The sequence below is a fragment of the Thalassophryne amazonica genome, chromosome 9 (genome assembly GCF_902500255.1).
Source record: "Thalassophryne amazonica chromosome 9, fThaAma1.1, whole genome shotgun sequence".
Taxonomy (NCBI): Eukaryota; Metazoa; Chordata; class Actinopteri; order Batrachoidiformes; family Batrachoididae; genus Thalassophryne; species Thalassophryne amazonica.
Window position 1 is genome coordinate 46051116 of NC_047111.1, and position 10107 is coordinate 46061222.

The window sequence follows — 10107 nt, forward strand, 5'->3', positions numbered from 1 at the left end:
AGATTCCATCACGTACAATTTGGCCAAGCACCTCAAGTGGATTTTGGCTCCTCTAGTGGGTAACTCAGACCACCATGTGGAGAACACACAAGATTTTGTGAACAAGATCAAGGACCTACAGCTGGAGGCAGATGAAACTATGGTGTCATTTGATGTGACATCATTGTTCACCTGCACCCCCACTGCTGAGGCCATCTCAGCTGTGAGGCAGCGACTGCTGGAGGATGTGTCTCTACTTGAAAGGACCAAACTCACACCAGACCACATCTGCCAACTCTTGGAGATCTGTCTCAACACCACGTATTTCCTGTTTAGGGGGAATTACTACAGGCAGATTCATGGTTGTGCAATGGGGTCTCCGGTATCCCCCATTGTGGCCAATCTGTACATGGAGCGAGTGGAGAAGACAGCCTTGACGTCTTTCACGAGCATCTCTCCCAGTCACTGGTTCAGATATGTTGATGCACACATGGGTTAAAATCAAGCAACAGGAAGTTGACGACTTTACAGAACACATCAACTCAGTGGACACCAACATCAAGTTCACACGTGAGGATGCCAGAAACAACCATTTAGCGTTCTTGGACTGTGATGTTACGATTGGAGAGAACAGGCAGCTCCAGACAGGGGTTTACAGAAAATCAACTCACACTGACCAATATCTGCTCCCCCTTGAAACCACCCCCTTCAACACAAGCTCGGGGTGATCAGGACGCTTCTCTACTCTTATCAGATGCCAATCTTGACTTTTATGTCTGTCTGAAACCTGGCTAACTCCAACAACTTCTCCTGCCTTGTTTACAGTACCAGGATATAAAATCTACAGAAATGACAGACTAAGTGGCAGAGGAGGTGGCATTATGATCTATGTTAAGGAAAGCATTAATAGCACAGAAATTGCCTTACCAGTGAATTGTCTGGAGTGTGTTGGGATGAAAATAACATTATCTCCTGAAATGTCCTTTGTAGTTGCTATATATAGACCGCCTACAGCTACAGATATTTTTTTTGAATCATTGGCAAATAATTTAAATTCGTACAGTGGTAAAGAGCTCATTCTAATGGGTGATTTCAATTTGGACTGGTTCAATAATATATGCCAGAGAAAACTTAAGGATATCACAAATAAATATTATATGATGCAATTAATGAATAAACCGACAAGGATAACCAGTACCTCTCAAGCTTTATTGGATTTAATTTTCACAACTAGGCCGGACTGCATCACAAAAACTTACAACCTCCTAACAGGAATGTCTGATCATAATCTTACGCTATTAGTAAGAAAGCTATCAAAATCTAGGCATAAGGTTACAAGATGCTCACAACAAAAAAGGACATCTTTTGTCCCCAAAAGAAGTAGGGCACTTTTGGAAAACGAACTAAAGAACATCCCATACAATAATATTGTTAGCTGGGAAAACACTGACCGATCATGTGATGAATTTGTCTGAAATTAAACGAATAGTTCTTAAATACACTGTAATTCAACCATGTTAGGCAAATGTAAAAGCAAATATACCTTGGCTGAATGAAACCATCTGGGCTCTTATGAGAAAAAGGGATTCAGCACTTAAACTATCTCTTAAAATGGAACATATTACAGAGAATGAATTTTAAAAGCCTAAGGAATAACGTTACAGTGCAGTTAAGGAAAGCAAAAGGGATTTTTACTTCGAATTAAGGCTGCGAAAGGAAATATTAAACAGTTGTGGAAAAGCATTGATAAATTATCAGAAAGAGGACAATCAAGGGATTGTAATATAACACTGAATTTGAATGACAATTATATCTGATAATCTCACTGGAAATTCTTTCATTATTTTATTGAATCAGTTCAAATGCTCAATCAGAAGTTGCCACAAACAATATGTAAACACGCTTGCATGGACAACAAGAATAAGTTAAATTTTACTCTGACCAATGGCATAGAAGTGTACAAAATCCTCACTTCACTGTCTAGCTTACGGTGCCAGGATATTCATGGACTTGATACCCTTTTCATAAAAATTTACAAAGACAGTTTAACAGTGCCTATCACCAGACTTGTAAATCAATCTATAGCTGAAAACATATTTCCAAAGTCATTAAAAACAGCAATTGTCATTCATATCCATAAAACAGGGGATAAACAAGACATTAATAACTACAGACCCATCAGTATTCTCCCAGTTGTCAAAGGCTCTTGAAAAGGTTGTAGTTAAGCAACTCATTGCACATCTCCAGGCTGAAGACCTGCTACATCCTATGCAGTTTGGGTTCAGGACAAACCACTCAACAGAAACAGCTTGCTGCCTCCTTGTGGAAAACATAAAAAAAAAAAATCTGGCTAATGGAGGAGTAGTACGCGGAACCTTTTTAGATCTACGAAAAGCCTTTGACACAGTCAGTCATCCGCTTCTTTTTTCTAAATTAGCTAATTTCAAATTCTCTGTGAATACACTGGCCTGGTTAAAATCTGTCAGATCGTTCTCAATGTGTTCGTATTAATGATACTACATCCTCTATCTTTGCCGCTGATAGTGGGCTGCCTCAAGGGTCCAATTTGGGCCCTCTGTTATGTGTCGGACGCGGGCAGAGAACCGACCCAGCGTTTGACAGGACCCAGCATAAAAGAAGCAGAGCACGGTTCAAAGGAAAACTAATTTTAATTAACATAGTGTATTTAGTGAAAATAACCTAAAGTCCACGGTCTGGCGAGGTGACAAAACAGCGCGCTCCCAGCAGCGCAAAAGGTCCGGAGCCACAGCCATTCTGGACCCAAGGACCCCACCGACACCCCCCCAGGTGGCCGCGACAAACCGAGTCTGTGAAAGAAGAAACCGTAAGGTGAGTCCAACACTCTTCACACAGAGACAAAGGTGCACCCAATCAGCAAAACACTTCCTGGCCTAAATATAAAATCAGCTTCTCTCCCTGCAGGCATGGAACACTCAGTTCAAAACTCCACTGCAGTAGAAGCTGATTTAGACAATTAGCATAGCATAACAGCTCCATATAACAAGGTGTGAGGGACACCAATTTTACTGACTTTACTTAATGAAAGTCATAAAAACCAAAATACCTCAGGAAGTGTGCTGAAGAGCGTGAGACCTCACCCAATCCTCTTTCACAGACCGTGGCGTCAAACCTGGAGCAGTCTCTGCGTCTGTAGTGGTGAGATTGTTCTCCCAACGTCGATCTCACCCGTCTGGTCACAAAGTCAAGTCTCTGGCAAATACACGCTGTGTATTCCAGGTTTAAATGCAACCATGTCCTCATCAAGACAGATGCACCACAGCTGTGAGTCCTGATGAACTGCACGTGATAAGCCTCAGGTGTTCAGGGTGAGGTGCTCAACTCAGCCACTCAGTCCTGAACGCATACCACCTGGAAGGAAAAACAGAAAACAAAAACAAAGCCAACCAAACACCCCAGCCCACAACACTCTCTGCTCTTCTCCCTATATGTAAACGACTTGCCATCTGTGATGCAGGAGGATATTTATATTCAAATGTACGCAGATGACACAGTCATTTATACTTGGGGAAGAGATGTTGAGCAGGTAGCTTCTAAACTGACTGAGGTCATGGGTAAAGCGGCATCATGGCTACTAGAGTCAAAATTAACTTTAAATATAAAGAAAACTGTTGTGTGGGCCGCCAGAAGAGGAGGTACTGCTGGCCCACCACCAGAGGGCGCCCTGCCTGAAGTGCGGGCTTCAGGCACGAGAGGGCGCTGCCGCCTCCAGGAACAGCCGAGGTGACAGCTGTCACCCATCAACCATGACAGCTGTCACTGATCATCTACATCACACCAGGAATAAAAGCAGGAAGACACCTCCACCACATCGCCGAGATATCAACTTCATTGAGAGGTAATATCCTCAGCCGTTTGTGTGGTACAATATAATCTGTATATTGTGAGTGTTTGCAGGAGTACCGGTCCCTCTGTCGGTGGAAGCTGAGTGAGTGCTGGACGGCACTCTTTTCCCCTGAGGAATTACTGCGGTACTCTGCAAGATATTGAGTGAGAGGTGGAGGTGGAATTCCCACCATAATTGTTACTGGGTGTACACACACCCACACTTGACTGTCTTTGTTTTCCGCCAGCAGTACCAGATCCGACACGCCGAGACGGTGGCCACCTGGGGACTTCGGGACTTGGTGGCTCCAGTATCCCTCGGGTTCGGTGGCGGTGGAAATCGTGTGGTTCCGGTTCGTCTCCAGACGGGCGTCTCCTATCGTTGAGCCTGCCCACACGACACCTTTATTGATTAACTTGTATTCATTCTGTAATCTGCTGTGTTTGGTTGTGGCACTCACAACAGTAAAGTGTTCTAATTTAACTCCTTCTATTGTCCGTTCATTTACGCCCCCTGTTGTGGGTCCGTGTCACTACACTTTCCCAACAGAAAACATCTACCATGTATTTTTAAAATAAACCAAAAAAGTGTAACTTTCCAAATGTGCATGTAAATGGGAACAGATTGAAAATGTAACAGAATACAAATACCTGGATCATTCGCTTACCTTTAAAAAACATGTAAAACAAATGCGTCAGAGATTTTAATCTAGTATAGCAACTTTTAAATGTATCAGTAATTCTCTAACTGTGGAAACAGCAAAAATGTATTTGAATGCAATGATCATGTCTAGATTCTATTATTGTATCACATGCTGGTCACAAGGAAATAAAATCACCTTGAAGCCGTTGCTGTACATCACTGCCATGTACTGGAAAAATACAGATTGTTGAATTTTGAAAACATTCAAAGAATGGCTAGTATTCGATTAGTGCATAGAATTATACATAATTTGGCACCTGCTCCTCTTTAGAACTTTGTCCAGTTAACATCTCAAGTGACAAATAGAAGTACACGTTCTGTCACTAGGGGGCAGTGTGCTGTTCCAAGACGTAAAACAACTTTTACACAGACAGCTTTTTCATATAGAGCGATTAAAGAATGGAACAATCTACCCACTGTACTAAAGAATCAAACTAATTATTTTATTTACACCAGTGAATTAAAAAATTGGCTGTTGAATGGTCAGATCTGTCAGCATTGACTGCGTTTTTTTTTTTTTTTTGGAAGAAATTGTTTAGTATTAATTTCATTTTTTCTTAGATACAGTTTTTTTCTTTCTTTTGTGTGTGTGTGAAATTGTCTAATGTTAACCCCATGTTTTTTAGACTTAAATGTGCAATAGTACAGTCTTTAGGGGGCATGGATTTATATGATTGCAACTGACTGATATACTGTGATATCGTGATATGGTACATACCTGTGAGAGTGACTTATTGTGGGAGAGCAATGTTAGAACTTGGATTTTAGAATATTGTGCTAATATACTGTAATTTATGAATTTTATTTATAGTTAAATTATTTGATGTACCTAGGGACTGCAAATGGAAATTAGCTATTTAGCTATAATCTGGTACAACTCATCTCTGCTTTGATGAGTTTAATGATGCTGTACACTGTTCCTCAAATAAATGAATCAACTAAACTAAACTTCATGCCTCCAGACAGCTTATGGCATAGTGGATTTGTTTTTGTGTGTGTGTGTGTGTGTGTTAGAAGAATTAGCACCATCAATTAACTTGTTCAAATCGTCGTCTGTCAGCAAAGCAAACTCCACCATGTTTAGCTAAACACCACACCCACTAGTGTGTGCGTGGGCAGGGTTAGCAGCGTGCAATGGTACGAAACGCATGGAACCAAATTTGCACGCTAAATGAACAATATTTGCACGCTAAATGCAACACAACACAAATGGGACAAATAACCCATGTCATGTGACATACAAAGCACCAATCAAATGACTAGGATCCACTCAGCTGTTATATAATAGTCAATGGGCCTCACTCCCCTGACAGCCAAAGGATCCTCTGGCCACTCAGGCCAGAGCCTTGGTTTTAGCCAACTGGTCAGAGCATCTGTCTCCCATGCCAGAGATCATGAGTTCACGTCTTGAGGGGAGCAAAGGGAAGAAGTCAAAAATCACAAGGCTGAGCAAGCCACTACACTAACAGGCTAACCTCTGTTCAGGTGTTTATTAAATCATATTTTTGGGGACTGCGCTGTGGTTCTCAAAACAATTAGCTTTGGTGTGGACATTAAGAGTTATGAGCCACTTATTTTCTTGGAGCTTAATGGATCAGGCTACCCATTACTGCTAATAGTGCTAAAACCATAGTTTCACTCCAACATTGCTGCAGGGGCATCTTAGATGAGCCAGTAGAATGCTTCACCACCCAGCAAGCCATATTATTCCAGGGGTTTGTAATAAAAATACTTCAGACAGCCTTCCTCACCAGTGAGCAGCCGCATCGAATGGAAGATGTGTGTGACACAGTGAGAGGCGGAGATGCTGGGCTCTGTCATTGTCACTCAAAGTTACACACAAAGATACACACACACACACACACACACACACACACACACACACACACACACACACACACACACACACACACACACACACATATATATATATATATATATATATATACACTCAACAAAACTATAAACGCAACACTTTTGGTTTTGCTCCCATTTTGTATGAGATGAACTCAAAGATCTAAAACTTTTTCCACATACACAATATCACCATTTCCCTCAAATATTGTTCACAAACCAGTCTAAATCCGTGATAGTGAGCACTTCTCCTTTGCTGAGATAATCCATCCCACCTCACAGGTGTGCCATATCAAGATGCTGATTAGACACCATGATTAGTGCACAGGTGTGCCTTAGACTGTCCACAATAAAAGGCCACTCTGAAAGGTGCAGTTTTATCACACAGCACAATGCCACAGATGTCGCAAGATTTGAGGGAGCGTGCAATTGGCATGCTGACAGCAGGAATGTCAACCAGAGCTGTTGCTCGTGTATTGAATGTTCATTTCTCTACCATAAGCCATCTCCAAAGGCGTTTAAGAGAATTTGGCAGTACATCCAACCAGCCTCACAACCGCAGACCACGTGTAACCACACCAGCCACTAGGACCCACCAGGACCTCCACATCCAGCATGTTCACCGCCAAGATCATCTGAGACCAGCCACTCGGACAGCTGCTGAAACAATCGGTTTGCATAACCAAAGAATTTCTGCACAAACTGTCAGAAACCGTCTCAGGGAAGCTCATCTGCATGCTCGGCGTCCTCATCGGGGTCTCAACCTGACTCCAGTTCGTCATCGTAACCGACCTGAGTGGGCAAATGCTCACATTTGCTGGCGTTCTCTTCACGGATGAATCCCGGGCAGGGGCAGATGGCGTCGTGTGGGTGAGCGGTTTTCTGATGTCAGGGTTGTGGATCAAGTGGCCCATGGTGGCGGTGGGGTTATGGTATGGGCAGGCGTCTGTTATGGACGAAGAACACAGGTGCATTTTATTGATGGCATTTTGAATGCACAGAGATACCGTGACGAGATCCTGAGGCCCATTGTTGTGCCATACATCCAAGAACATCACCTCATGTTGCAGCAGGATAATGCACGGCCCCATGTTGCAAGGATCTGTACACAATTCTTGGAAGCTGAAAATGTCCCAGTTCTTGCATGGCCGGCATACTCACCGGACATGTCTCCCATTGAGCATGTTTGGGATGCTCTGGACCGGCGTATACGACAGCATGTACCAGTTCCTGCCAGTATCCAGCAACTTCGCACAGCCATTGAAGAGGAGTGGACCAACATTCCACAGGCCACAATTGACAACCTGATCAACTCTATGCGAAGGAGATGTGTTGCACTGCATGAGGCAAATTGTGGTCACACCAGATACTGACTGGTATCCCCCCCCCCCCCAATAAAACAAAACTGCACCTTTCAGAGTGGCCTTTTATTGTGGACAGTCTAAGGCACACCTGTGCACTAATCATGGTGTCTAATCAGCATCTTGATATGGCACACCTGTGAGGTGGGATGGATTATCTCAGCAAAGGAGAAGTGCTCAATATCACAGATTTAGACTGGTTTGTGAACAATATTTGAGGGAAATGGTGATATTGTGTATGTGGAAAAAGTTTTAGATCTTTGAGTTCATCTCTTACAAAATGGGAGCAAAACCAAAAGTGTTGCGTTTATATTTTTGTTGAGTGTATACATATAGCCATACATACATATACAACCCCAATTCCAGTGAAGTTGGGACGTTGTGTAAAATGCAAATAAAAACAAAATACAATGATTTGCAAATCCTCTTCAACCTATATTCAACTGAATACACCACAAAGGCAAGATATTTCATGTTCAAATTGATAAACTTTATTGTTTTTGTGCAAATATTTGCTCATTTTGAAATGGATGCAACACGTTTCAAAAAAGCTGGGACAGTGGTACGTTTACCAGTGTGTTACATCACCTTTCCTTCTAACAACACCCAATAAGCGTTTGGGAACTGAGGACACTCATGATTGGGTATAAAAGGAGCATCCCCAAAAGTATCAGCCATTCACAAGCAAAGATGGGGTGAGGATTACCACTTGGTGAACACCTGCATGAAAAAATAGTCCAACAGTTTAAGAACAATGTTTCTCAATGTTCAATTGCAAGGAATTTAGGGATTCCATCATATAAAGTCCATAATAACAAGATTCACAGAATCTGGAGAACTTTCTACAAGCAGCAAGGCCGAAAACCAACATTGAATGCCCCTGACCTTCGATCCCTCAGGCATTAAAAACCGACATCATTGTGTAAAGGATCTTACCGCGTGGGCTTTGCAAAATCATTGTATTCTGTTTTTATTTACATTTTACATAACATCCCAAATTCGTTGGAATTGGGGTTGTACACACACACACACACACACACACACACACACACACACACACACACACACACACACACACACACACACACACACACACACACACACACACACACACACACACACACACACCCTATGGATACATTCATACCAAAATAGATTTTAAAAACATCTATACATCAGTCCTGTATATGTGCAAACCAGTAACCAGTATACATCGCCAATCCAAAATATCATCCCAACCACAATGCACTCCCTCCAGAGGTAGTTGTACACACGCTTATACATGATACACAAACACATCCACACAACTGCACATCCAAACACATTGTTTGCCCCGTTACACAGAGAGTAGCGACATGACCAGCAGAAAAAAAAGGCCAGGTGACGTCACGTGGTGCCATCTTGGGGCCAAAATAGTGTTCACTGTTAAGCTGAACTATTTTTATATTTATTTTGATAGTACCTGTATCTGGATGTGTTGCTGTATGTGGTTAACTGATAAAAAAAAAAAAAGTTGAAATCATAAAAGGTTAGTTCAGTAGTTCAGCACAATTGGCCCCAAAGTGCTGCCGTGTTGTCAGTTGTATAACTGGACTCGACCGTTCACCTCCCTTCCTCATCCATGTACCTATTAATAATAACCAGTTCGTCCCTTTTTTTAAACAGCGTCATGCTTGGACTTTGTTTCAGCTCTTTGCCGAGTTTGTTCACCTTCACTCCACTGACTGAAATGCACACTCTTTTCCTGGGTGTTTGTACACTTAAGGTTTTGAAATTTACGTTTTCCCTGTAATTATACCCACCCTCTATCTCAACAAAGAGTTTTTCTAAGTTATCTAGTATCTCTTTGTTTCTAGCTTTGTACATTATGTGAGCTGTTTGAAATTCTATTATATCTGGCAATTTTAGCATGGTAGAGCTAATAATGAACAATGAATTAGTGTGATCATAATCATCCGCCTTACGCACCATCCTGGCAGCATGTGCAACAGTCGGAGTGAAGTCATGTTGGTGTTACCCCAAACTTCTGCACATTAATTAAGATATAATAGAAGCAGAGAACAATACAGAATGTGTAGTGCTTTACAATTCAGAAAATGCTTTACTTTATTAATAATTGAGATGCTTCTAGAAAATTTAGTCTGAATATATTTAATGTGAGGTTTCCGGCAGGTTTTGTGATCAATCATCACAGCCATAAATTTAATTTCCTTCATTTTTTCCACATTCACTCCATCTATTTTAACTTTTACTTAACATTTCCTTTATAATTTCCAAATAGCATAAGCTTAGTTTTATCTATATTTAAGACAATTTGTTCATATCAAAACACTTTTTTTATTTACT